We start from the raw sequence: 13223 nt of genomic DNA, 5'->3' as shown, positions 1-13223 counted from the left end.
CGCCATTGCAAGTAATTCTTCATAACGTATGTCAGTAAATACTTTGTGGAGTACTCTGCGTCTAGAATATACTAACTTCATGCAGCAGATCAGATTCTCATTCTAATAACTCTGGATAGAAGGAATAGTAATCAGTGATGATGACAAAATCTTCGTTGTTACACATAAACAGAGCAACCTTTTGATTTCGCGTCTCGGGAACTGGATGTGGATGCAATTCTTCTCCTGCATAGCTAACCTGGTACTCCAAACACGTAGAACAGGAGGACTTCTTGGTTCATTCTTGGCCATAACATTACTTCTCTTGTACTTTTGCTGCATTTTTTTCAACGCCCAATTGACCTTCATGGATCTTCTCCAGCATGAGCTTTCTGAGACGGTTTGGAATCGCAAACCTCGTTCCCTATGAAGATAATCCCATCGACCACAGCCAATTCAGCTCTTCAGTTCCAGAAGTCTTGGACTTCAATTATGCAATTCTGTTTGATGTCGGGGCATCCAGTTAGAAAAGCTTGTTTTTTTTTCAACTTGAGCATCATCTTTTCTGTCTCTTGATGGATCAGCTGCATCTTCGCATCAAGCGATAGGCATAACTGGGTTAATCATATCTTTATAAGTTTGTATTTCTTCAGCTACCTTTTCATTGGGATTTGTTCATCATTCTCTGAATTCTAAGAGGACAAGATACTTTGTGAACCATGCTATCAGTGGTTTGTGATCAACATTGTTTCAACATTTACTAATTGTCCTGAAACAAGTTGATGCAATCTCTTACATGCACACCTGATACCGAGAAGTTCTTTCTCTATCTGAGTGTATCTTGTCTCAGTACCGGTCATGGAGTGGGAAGCATGTGCTACTGGTTGCCAGTTGCTATCATGTTCTTGTAGAAGAACTGCTCCCAGTCCTGATTGTAAGGTATCAGATGATATCTTAACAGGTTTAGTTGGGTCATAGAACCCCATGCATTTTTCTTTTCAAGCAGTCATCTCAGAGGAGTTATTTTCTCAGGTTGGGAATAAACTTTCCCATGTAGTTGACCATGCCCATAAACCTCTGCGCATTCCTTTTATTTTGTGGCCTCGACATATTTTCAGTTGCAGATATTTTAATGGGATCGGTTCTGGCCCCTTCGTTACTGATGATGTCTCCAACAAACTTTGTTTACTTGCTTGTCCGGTAGCTTCTACAACTTGTTTGAGTCGAGAATCATGTTCTCATTTAGAAGTTCCCCACATGATGATGTCATCCATGGATGCGTCCATACCTTCAGTGTGTTTATATAGCATGTGAATGGTTTTGTGATACACTTCTGGGGCAGATGCAATGCCAAATGGTAATTTCTATTGCTTTATTTCCATCACAAGGATCCAGGGTAATCACCATTACCAGATTACCAAAGATTTCACCCATCCAGTTGGTTCATCTACTTTTGAAATCACTCCAGGCTTTCCAGTCTCTCATCACGATGTAAACAGTACTTTCCTGCAGAGATTTACTACTGGCGCTACTGTTTTGTCTATCCCGATGGTGTCTTCACCTGGTAGACAGCCAAGCCCTTTGAATAGATCACTGTATTCCTCCGTTAAGCTGTCACATTCTGAATCATTGCCACTTTCCAGCACTAGCAATGTTTTCCGATAGGTTCCGTCTCTCACAAGTTGATAAGCCTAATATTGTTTAAATATCCTTAGGGGCACTTGTACCACATATTTGCTTTTTACTGGTATGTTTGCTCCAGATTATCCTCTAACTCGGATTTAAGTCTTCTGCCATACTGGTCTTGAACAGATTGAACTCAGTCTCTGACATCACATTAACTTGAGCCCCAGTATTTATTGTTGATCGTTTTTATTCGTTTTTCTTATGTAAAAAGTAAGCATTGTAACAATACAGCCACATCGTCGGAGAATATACAGTACCGTGCACCCCTCATTGGCGCTTCGCACATATAGATCAACGAATTGTTCACAAAGTCAATCCCCAGAGCAGTTATAGCGCTAGCGCATCTCCTCAAGGCGACCCAAACATATGACTAACCAGTGCCTGTCTTCTACGCCAGGTCTTTCCGAGTTGAAGTTGAGCTCCAGTGTTTAACTTGGTATTTTTACATTTTGCACACTAATTACAAAACTTTGCCTTTAATCTAAGTCTATTATTATTATTATTTATTGTTTTATATAGCGCCATCAAATTTCCTGTAGCGCTGTACAACGGGTGGACAGGACATAAGAAGTAGTATGTAACATAACAAATTGACTTACAGAGACAACATGACGTTTCATTATTGAGCTCTTTGGCCTGTGCTTAAACAGTTTCTGCTGCTCTACGCAATGCGAAGACCTTTTCTATGTTGGCCGGGGGGGGGGGGGACACAAAAGACAGCTGTGTCAGTGCAGCATGCTGGTGTCTGGAGGGGGTAAGTGTGTACCATATAGTTACGGAGCCTGGATTTATATTTTTGTGGCTCATCAATGGATTTATATTTTTGTGTATTTTTTAATGGGGTTGTGTTGTTACAGTGTAGGGAGGATGCTTTTGATAGCACAAGTACTGGCACCTGCCTGTTAGGAGGGATCAGACTTTTTTCCTGCAAGATGGCAATCTGAGCTCATAATAGATGAGCTGGCAGCATGCTTACCTTTTCTAAACAGCACAGCAAGCAGCCGTATTAGGCTGCCTCTTCCACGGCGTTATCACTTAAAGGCAGTGATTAGATTTTCCTTTTTTTTTTTTTATAACTATATATATAAATAAACTCTTGGAGAGGTTGCTGATCAATCACTAGAATAGAGCCTCACTTTACCTGGACACATGAGACATCCATGTTTAATGGAAACCTCATCAGGTATGCATAAACATGCTAGGCTTCTGCCCGGTATAGAAATCTCTGAGTAAATTCTACACAATGCAGCTGCGCGCAATGTATGTGGTTGGTATCCTGAGCTTAGTTTGCCTGTTACATCATACACAGCTAGCAGTCTCAAGTGGGCAAGTAAGTTAAATAAGTTTAGAGGTTTTCTGAAGTGGGAGCATGTTAAAGGGCAGTCAATTAAATAGCTGCTTGTTCTTTTCGATTGCTTTAATGCTTTTCTTGTTTGTAATACTTAATGTTTAGATTTAAGTGAGTTTCAGAGGGCAATACTGAGATAAAATACAAGCTAGAGCAATATGGACATATGGTGACCCTATTGTCATGGTAGCTGCCGTGTTTTGAGCATACACGCTCTGCACTTCTCCCCAGGGCACCGCGCTTGTAAATAAAATATTTGTTGGGTGGGTTGAGGGAACACTGTGTTGGAGATTATCCGTATCATTAGCTGCCAAAGTCCACCTGTTCAGAAATTCCAATATTTCTTTTTCTGGCAGGAAACAATAGAAGAGCCTGGATACCAAACACTAGCGAGGGCCAAATATTTTGAGATTGTTTTGCACGTTTCTCTAAGTGCGCGAAAGAGGAATTATGACTCATAAAAAAGTTGAAAAAATCACTGGCAAACAGTTTAAGTGTCAGCACGATCCCTTTTGATCTATACATATGCAAATACAATTGCGGAAAGTAGCATTTCTCTTTTCTCAGACAAATTGGCGTCCATGCCGCCTGTTAGCAGTCTTATTTTGGGTAGACATATATTTGAAAATAGGAACAATTTTTACGTTTTTTGCACTAACATTGCCTCAGTGGCAAAACTTAATATTTTTGGTGTCCAGCGTAGGGCTAGCTTTTTGCCCAGAGGGGCCTAGAAGATCCAGCACCCCAACTGGCCTTGTGAAGGGAATGGGTTCCTTTTGAGGAGATAGACCATGAAGACCAACACTGTGAGACATTAAACACCCTTGTTCAACTTGTTTACATTTTTAATTTAATCTTATTTGCATTCCTTTTGCATAAATTTTAATACATGGAGGTTGTTTTCACTCTCATTAACAATTTCTAGTTAAGGGAAACTCTACTGTCTAAGATTAAAAAGTATCTCGGGCTGCCCTGCCACAGACGTTGTTATGGAAATTAATAATCACACATTTGTCTTCATGCGGTCTTATTCAATGGCAGGAAAAAGATATATATGCTTTCAAGGTCGTTAGCAATGTAACAATACCTACCAGCACAAACAACGTGTTTTTTTGTCTTCAACAAAATTATTACTGAAAAGAAGGAATGCAATAAAAGTGGAGTTAGATGGACACCCAGTGTCCCAGGATGCCTCATGAAAAAAAGAATGCATATAAAAATACTATGTAAGTAATTTAATATGCATTTTTAACCCTGACAAAGGATACAAAATTGCCATAGGGAGAAGCTGCATCTCCAGTGCTGCAACAGAACACATCCTCCGTGATCCATCATTTTACACCACCCAATGATCTCTTAAAAGAGCTCCTTCTCAAATACTATGAAAAAAGGTTTAAGATTAGGATGGACACTTACTCGCTCAGGAGTAATTCAAGTTTTGGCTCTTGTTAGCATCATAGAAGAAAGATCTCTATCAAGATATCAGGCCAATCCAGAGCAAAGCAAGTGTTCTACCTAGTAAACCTATTGGTGCAAAAGAGCAAGGTGGTCCATACCCGGCGTCCCCTTTTCTCTTGAGGTGGGCTCCTAAGGAATCCACAAAGGGTGAAACAATATGCAAACACTTAAGTGCATCCCGACTCTCACGTATTATAGAGAAAAACCCATCAGTCTGGTGCTGTCACAAGGCGGGTCCAGAACCAAAATTTCCTTTGGACCAAGGACCCAACAAGCCAAGACCCACATTTGGACCTTTAAGTGCCTCATCAGCGGAGCCCAGTTGGCATCTTTCCCAAGCCATAAGAATGTCGTGTCGTGTGTCGTGGCTGCATAGGTTCAAACGTAGGAGACACCGTTGGGTGCGGAATTAAGCGGCTGTCAATCAGCAGTGATTTTGCCTGAAACCTTTTTTGTGTATTGACAACCTTGTTTGAAATCAATGCACTTTATTAGACTCGTTAGACCCGACAACACCCACCAAACCAGCACTGGAGCCGACTGAGGGTGAGTATATCCTATATGGGAAAAATCCCTCCCATATGATAATGATAATTTAAAGTTCTGGAGTGCCTTTTTATTATGCTATGTAGAGTTTCAGACATGGCAGTTCCTCCTTTAAAGAATGAATCCCCCATAATTCCTTATACAATCAGCTTAATCAGCAAAATGATTGGCTGTTGGCTAAAACCAATCCCAGGCTTCCATCACACTTTAAAGGCGGGGACATGCAGATACGGACACTGAGGACACAAAGTCCGCAGCTTACTATTGTATTTAAAATAAGTTAAACATTTTTTATTAACTCTTAGATGCCAGGATTGCTGCGGAAGTCCTCATTGGATGTGTTTGAGATGAAATACAGTAGAATTTGCTCACTGTGACTCACCAAAACAACGAGAGGGTGAAATGAAATCCTTGACCTGCGCTTCACGGCGCTGCCGGAGAGAGCTGTGACTGAAGCTTTTACACTGCCTCAGGTTTCTCAGTGTTTTCTAGCAAAGCTCTATTTTCAAGGATTTTTATGTGGTATTTGCGAGCAAACGCTCCTTCTTAGTAATACAGAATGTGTTTTGTTTGTTAAAGGAATGCTTTTCTTAAAAAATTTGCATTTAAATGTTCTTTCAAGCAGAATATTATAGTGTAAAAAAAATATTTTCTGTTTGTTTTATGCTATTTTTTTCTGTTTTTTACATTTTGTTTTGATCCCATGCATATTCACATTCCCTCACTGTATTAGCCACTACCACTTATGCTGGGAGGCTGTTCCATTTTCAAGCTCCCTGTCAATAATTTTGTTACGTAGATACATTTCAAATGGCCAAAGAGTTTTGTTTTAGAGGCATGGCTGGGGTGGAATAAAGCAGCGTGCGCATGCACAGATGTCAGGTAACTCGCAGGCAGTGTTATTCAGCAAAACAGTGACGACGTTGCTGGGAAATGAGAGCGATAAAGCAAGCAGTTTGCCTTTACTGATCCCGGGGGGAAAATGGCTGCCGTTGTCTCTTTAAGTAATAGAACGGGGGATTTAATTGAGAAAGGCTGCCATGAAAGCATCAGGATTTAAATGGAGGGGTGACCTGCAGTGGGGTGAAATAATGATGGCTTTGGTCGTGGCCTCCTCAATCGCTTCTGGATAAATGAAAGAGGTTAGTGCAGACATTGAGGGTCTCCGCTCCAAAGGGCGGCAGATGGGGGGCTTCTGTTTGCCTTTTGTATGCCTCTGGAGGATGTTCCCAGCTGTCCTCCCTTTCAGCTAAAACAATGGAAATGGAGCGGAGTGGGGGGGTTCCTCTGACAGGAGGAGACGCTCCATCTGGAAAGGGGGCTCCTGAGCCATCCCTGACATACTACGTGTGGCCGGTATAACCAGATTCTAGATTGTGAGCTCTTTTGCACAGGGCCCTGCTCTCCTCTTTTTCAGTAAATCCAAATTGTGTTGCACTGTTTGTTACGTCCTGTTTACCATTGTACAGCGCCGTGGAATATGCTGGCAATATATAAATAATAAATTATAAGAATAAATAATAATCTGTACTTTTAACCCCTTAATATACTATTCTTAACCGACGTAGACTCATTCCATTATGTAAAATACAGATGGGGATTAAAGTCAAAGTAGATGATTGGCTAGGAATCTTTTAAAATCATAGTCTAGTGGTGTATAATTTAGTGTAGATGTAGTGTTGGGGCTTTTTTTTTGGGATCAAACGGGTTAATTTGTCGCTGTTATATGTTTTATTGCTGGGTTGTTGTTGTTTTTTAAGTGTGTAAATGTTTTATAGTCTAAAACTAGAGGGTCGGAGTCTTGGATCTAATAGAAGGAAGTTTTGCTACACTAAGAGGGTGGTAGATAAATGGAACAGCCTCCCAGAAGAAGTGGTAGAGGCTTAAACAGGGAGGGTATTAAACATGCACGGGATAGGGATACGGCTCCTGAATCTAAGACGAGACCAACGACTGATTAAGGTTCTTTACGGCAGGAGAAACGGGCGACTAGACAGGGGCCGAATTGGGCCGATCTGCCTGAAAATTCTACTTTTCTATCATCATGACTCCTATACATGTTTCCTGGCACAGAAGTGACATCAAAGACCCATTTAAGGTAGTAATAACAGTGCTTGTAGCGTTATTAATAGTCGCGTGGATAGGATGTGGAGCAGACAGAGGAAAGCTATTGTTTGACCAGAATCTACCAGGACTCGAGGAATCGGCAGTGTCTGCCTTCTGATCATCTTCTTATCATGTGATTATTCCATGACGGGGATTCACGACCCTGATACGGGGTTCAAATTCTTGGTCTTTATCCTTCTGGCCCCCTGGGGAATCACATTTAAGAAACATCATTTGTTTTGTAAGTGAATTTTATAAGGTTAATTTTATGTATAACGAGAGATATTCTCCTAGATTTAGTTCACTGATCTTCCTGATGAGGAAGAAAAAGGGTCACTGTCTCTTTAAAAGTTGATAATTTGGCTCTTTAACTTTTTTAGTGCCATGTTATGCCTTTCTGTGACAAGCAGTGATACGGCAGATTGGCAAAGATACCCTGGAGGATTTGTATTTTTCCCACCGATCAGGTCTGTGGGGGCAGATAACGTACGGGGAATTACCCAATCATGTAAGAATAGTTTGTATCTTAACTGCGATGGCACACAAAGCGGATCGGTCATCAATTAAAAAGTTTTATTACTAATTAAACCAAAAAAATCAATAAATGATGTTACGATCCTCTTTAGATCTGATAGAATAAGATATATTACATACAATTTCTTGCTTTTGGGTAAGGAAGTCTAGAGCTCTGAGAGTCGATGACAGCTCTAGAATGCAGCTCTAGAACGCAGCTCTGCAGGAGACGCTTGCTTTGTCCCCTGCTGTCTGTCATCGTCACCGCCATGAAATGCGTCCGTGTCCTGACACTCTCTGTGATATCCCCCCAATAATAACAGAAGTTTAGCACACTTTGGAACACTCAGATGTCCCAAATTATGGTTGATACCCCAGACATGTCCATGTGGTGAATAGCTGAGTTGTCTTCAATTCCAACCTTGAGTTGGAGACAACTAACATAACATAGTAATATAGTAACATAGTATTTAAGGTTGAAAAAAGTCACAAGTCCATCAGGTTTAACCTCACTGTTGATCCAGAAGGCAAAAAAGGGGACTTGACGACAAAATCTAATTTCTCACCGGATCGACAATCTATCACTGATCCTGCCTTGGGGCTCACCCTAAGTGAGAAGAGTCCAGAATCTTTTGTGGCTAGAGAGACGCTAATCAAATCCCACTGAAAAAGTCCATGGAAAAAAATAAATAAATAAATAAATAAATGAATGAATAAAAAAATAAAATAAAACAAAACAAAAAATAAATTAAAAAAGTTAATTAGAAGTTAAATATTGTGATATAGATATAAAATGTATACTTTCATGTGGTTTTAGCCCCGCATGTTGTTTCTGAGTTGCCCTTGTGGTTGGGTCAGACTGATCTGTCAATGCAGATTTTGGTACAAACTGTCGTTTTTTTATATTCTCTGCTAAAGAATCATTCAACCCCTTTTTTGAAGACATTTTACTGAATTTGTCACCCAGACGAACTTAACCTGCATAAAAAAACCTCTAAAAAAAAAAAAAAGCTTTAAAGCTGCCGGCCCATTACCAGAAAAAATAAAAGCTATCATTATAACGGAGATTATATGATGGGCAGTTAAATAATTTGATCAGATTTGGTTATTATTATTAATTATTAATATTATTATTATTTCTGTGGCCCTTTCCACACGTGGCTGAGAATTTAGAGGCAGGAGGATTCCTCTCGTAATCTGATTTATCTGAGCCGGTTTACGTCCCGCGACGTAATACATAAAGGGATTAAACAAAGGACAGGAGGGAAGTTTATTTCAGAGGAGGAGAAAAGTTACAAGAGACCGGAATCTAACACTAGAGGGTCTGAGGCTTGGATGGAATGTAAGGAAGTTTTACTTTACTGAGATGGAGGGTAGATAAGTGGAACAGCCTCCCAGCAGAAGTGGTAGAGGGTAATACAGTGACATGCACCGGATAGGGATACGGCTCCTGAATCTAAGATAAGACCAACGACTGATTAAGGTTTGCGTCTTTACAGCAGAAGAAACGGGCGACTAGACGGGGCCGAATGGGGCCGATCTGCCGGCAGATTCTGCTTCTAATTAGGACTTTGGTGATTGTCTGGCAAAGTTCCCGGCAGATAATGACGATCTAGTTACTGTAACACATCCAAAGCATTGCTCAGGATGAGTGTCAGGGACGCAGGTAAACCAGGCAGCCTCTGTGACACTGTGAGTAGGGGGTAACCCCAAATACAACACCCCTTCTGGCCCGAAACCTTTAAAGCTGCAGCGCGGGCCCTTATCAGAGTACTGACCCGAGCCAGACGTTCCTTCTCCTTCATGAAATAAATGAATACGTGAATTTTCCAAACCTATTCCAAACCTGTTACACACTTTATGCATTAAATGTTGCAGGGTAATCGTGTCCATTTCAGCCGGTGACAGCCGTCAAGGGGCCCTCTGCAGACATCCAGAATTCTAGAGCCGGGGTTTTGTTTGCATTGGTCACACATGACTGCAGTACAAATGAGACAGCTGGCAGCTATTGTCTGGTACATTTTAAACATTCTATGATTTTGTTTGCAATTCTCACAACTCGATATTTCTTTTCTTTTGTAAAATGATGGCACTCCATAATTGTCGTTAAAGTATACATCACAATCTAACACACAATGTAACGAAATATAATGGAACTTTGCCCCTAAGAGCTTACAATCTACAAAACAAAGCCATCTGCTTGTTATACCTCTAGAGGGTCCCTTGCCCCCAGCCATCTCTGCTCCCCTTCATTTCATATCAGGACCTCTTCTCCCACCATCATAGTCCTTCCCTGCCTCCATGCTTTGAGCGCTAGGTTCTTCCTACCCATATGCGACGGGCGCCAACAGCTTAATACTCCACCAAGGAACGTTCCAGCTCCAAGACTAACGAGTGGGACCCCAGTTGGAATCAGGGTTCCCCGTGTCCTTGGCAGCTGCTGCAATCGTATAGATATTAAACAAAACCTCAGCAGTTGGTGGACACCATGTTGGCCGAGCATTAAGGAGCGCAAGGACCGGACACCGGACTGCAAAGAGAGCTCCCCATCCATGACCCACAACTTTAGATTGAACAAGAATTGATACATCTTTGGATGGAATGATTCTATTTATGCCTCCATCTGAAGAAGAGACATCCAAGGTCTCAAAAGCACTGGCCCAAAAAAAAAAAGGCATCAACTTCAGTTAAAGACACCATCTTCTGGCACACCAATACGGCTACATCCATCTTCCTTACTAAAGACACTAAAAGGCGTTACACCTCATAGCATCCATCACTATCAAATAGAAGCCAAGTCCTGCTTTACTGCAGCCGAGACGTTTCTTTTCATTCAATATAACTTCATTAATCAATTTCTTTACACTCAGGTGGCTACAACACTTTCAATAATAATACGAAGAATTTTAGATGTATCACTTCGATTGCCCAACTTATTTTCAAGAAGCGCTTTAAAGATTGTGTACTCGGCGAGTGCAGTCTGGAGGGATGATGGGAATTGGAGTCCATTAAGAAACTGCTACAGCTCTCTCTTACCTTTTGGCCACAAGCTCCATCAGTAAGTAGCAGGTCCTCTGTATTCAAGGCGTAGGTGTTGTACCCCTCTGCCCAGGCATCGCAGTCCTTAATACCCTTTGAGGGGTAAACCGGTCTGAACCATGGTGTAATGAGGTGGCTACCTGGGTTTGGATAGAAGTCTGGAAGCCGCAGGCTAAGACACAGAACTTTAAGCACTGAAAGGCTGCATTGAAAGAGAGCCAAGCAGCTGACACACACTCATTAATCCATCTCTCGTCTTTAGCTACTGCGGATGGAAGGAAAGTCTCTCTCTCTTACTGACTGCTCCCTCCCACACCATTCACACACCTCCTACCCACTGCTCCCTCCTCACCACGTCTTACTTCCCAAGCGGTCAAAGAGGGACACCGAGGCAGGCATTAACAAACCAGAACAATCACGCTTCTTTTACTACAAAGAGCAAAAAAAAGTGAAAGCGAATGAATGAGGGCTTCATCTTTAAAAACACATTTTTTTTTTCTAATAGACTTTTAATTTTAATAAAAATAGTAAGAATTTATAATTGTCGAAAGCGTTTTTTTTCTTTAGAATCACAGAGGAGAAAGCCGCAGCCCACTGACAAGACCAAACTCTGAAGCGAAGGGAAGCTTGGCCAGGACTGCGCGGAGGATTTCGCTTCTAAGGAGAAAGATGAGACCAGCGCAAAGCCCTAGAACCTGACTCTAACGCGGTCCAGTATGTTTACTCACATTCTGGCCCAAGATATTGTGCTACGACATGAGCGAATAAAGAAGAGCAAAGGTGATGACACCATGTAAAGGCTGTAAAGGATGACTACATCCCTAGAAAATGTGGCCCCTTCCTACTCTCCCCAGTGAAAAGACCAAAGCAGCCCTCCCACCACAATCACCTGAAGGCCAGATATTCAAGCTTCCCCCTCTCACAGATACTCTCTTGATAGCCTAAAAGGACCAAAAAGCAATGAAATGTGGTTCAAGCAAGAGCAAGTGAAGCGAAAGCCACAGAGACCCACCAGGTCCACAATCCTTTTGGGGTCAAAGTGTATGTAGCTCCTTTCATTCCTCCGTGGTATAACTAAGAGAGAGCTCCAAACAGCTGAAGTCTTTTAAGGGACGTGGAAGCCAAATGGTCAACCCATCTCTCCAACAAAAAGCCGAGTCTTCTGGGATCCAGTTCCACCAGAGCATTTTCAAGACGTAGCCCTGTGACTTCAATCAAGCTACTACAATACTAACGCAAAAACAAAAAGCGCCGTTACAGGCCTAGATTGTGGCAGGTATTATAGACGTGCACCAAGAACAGGCAGCCATGTTATAAAGTGACCTATGGTGTATCTGTTCTTGGGAGCATCTCGAGTTTTAGTTCTCTTGTGCCATTATAGGGGGCAATTCTCCATCAACATATCAGTCTGATCCCACCTACAAGGACTGTCCAGAACCAAAATGTGAGGCAAATTTCCCCTGCATGAGGGAACCAACAACCACGGATGTACATTTTTGGTCTTTATGAGCCTCGTCAATGGGTTCTAGGAGCATCTCAAACTTGTTTTGTATTGTATTTTTCACCTTGCAGGATCTCTTGAGGCTCACTCCAACTGTAAAGGGGAGTCCAGATATGGACCTCCATGTTCTCTTGCACAGCAATGGATGCCTTACAGGCTCTTCTAACATGGCCTGCAAAGGTCAGAACTGAGCATCTGTGGCGGCAATTACTTCTCACTGAAGAAGCTCAAGAGATGCTTGAAAGTGCTGGTCTTTGCTGCTGGCCTGAGCTCTCCATCATGGCCTTATGGCTGAGCTTCTGAGGTGGGGAAGGCCTATTGTGCTCTGTTAAGCCTCTCATGGGGAATGTAGCTGTAAAGTTGTGTTTTCCCAGTAGGATGGCAAAGAGCCAGTAGAGTGGATGGTAGACCATTGCACACAGCTCTTCTGTCTGTTAGTTGTGAGAGACTGCTGTGCCTCTTAACATGTGTTATGTGTGAAAAAAGGTTTGACGGTGGTGTGATGGGTGATTGCACGTGGCTTTCTAGCCTGGATGGATCTTAACTGAAAATGCTCCCATGCAGGAATGTACCATAGGACGAGTTGAGATGCGGCTGTCCTTGATGAGCCTCTCAAGAAGTGTCACCATCGCTGGCAAGCCATATGCCAGGCCAGGTCAGAAAATCAAAGAGGAGAAGGTTCTATAACCAAAAACACCACAGCAATGAACGCTCAGGTGGCTCTAAACTGGGGACTCCATAAAGACGTTACAGGCTTCCTTGGAGCCACTTCTTTAAGGCTTCTTATGAGGGTTTCTTCTGTTCACACACACACTCACCCAACACTCACCTAAACACTCACCCAAACACTCACCCAAACACTCAAAAGGCAGCAGCAGGCACAAGAAACAGACACCGCTTTCTTGCCATCATAAGGTTTACCAAAATCTCACAATAGATATATGTGAGCCAGTTCCACTTCTGGATTACCTCTCATCCAAGAACATTCAAATCAGCAAACACTTAGAAAAGAAATATTTAACCATTATTGGTTATTATTGTGTCCAC

The 13223-nt window shown here is 42.0% G+C and overlaps 1 protein-coding gene across 1 annotated transcript in view; it reads right to left on the bottom strand.

Annotated features, from left to right (window-relative positions):
* ST3GAL3 (ST3 beta-galactoside alpha-2,3-sialyltransferase 3) overlaps positions 1-10743 on the bottom strand; it is a 109452-nt gene extending 98709 nt beyond the window's left edge. Inside the window, exon 1 of the mRNA XM_053468810.1 lies at positions 10673-10743. The gene's annotated coding sequence lies outside the window, so the exon portion shown is untranslated. The remainder of the gene's footprint in view (positions 1-10672) is intronic.
* Positions 10744-13223: the final 2480 nt, after the last annotated feature.

The sequence above is a fragment of the Spea bombifrons genome, chromosome 6 (assembly GCF_027358695.1).
Source record: "Spea bombifrons isolate aSpeBom1 chromosome 6, aSpeBom1.2.pri, whole genome shotgun sequence".
Classification (NCBI taxonomy): domain Eukaryota; kingdom Metazoa; phylum Chordata; class Amphibia; order Anura; family Pelobatidae; genus Spea; species Spea bombifrons.
Note: the sequence above shows the minus strand (reverse complement) of the source record. Positions and strands in the feature narration are given on the sequence as shown.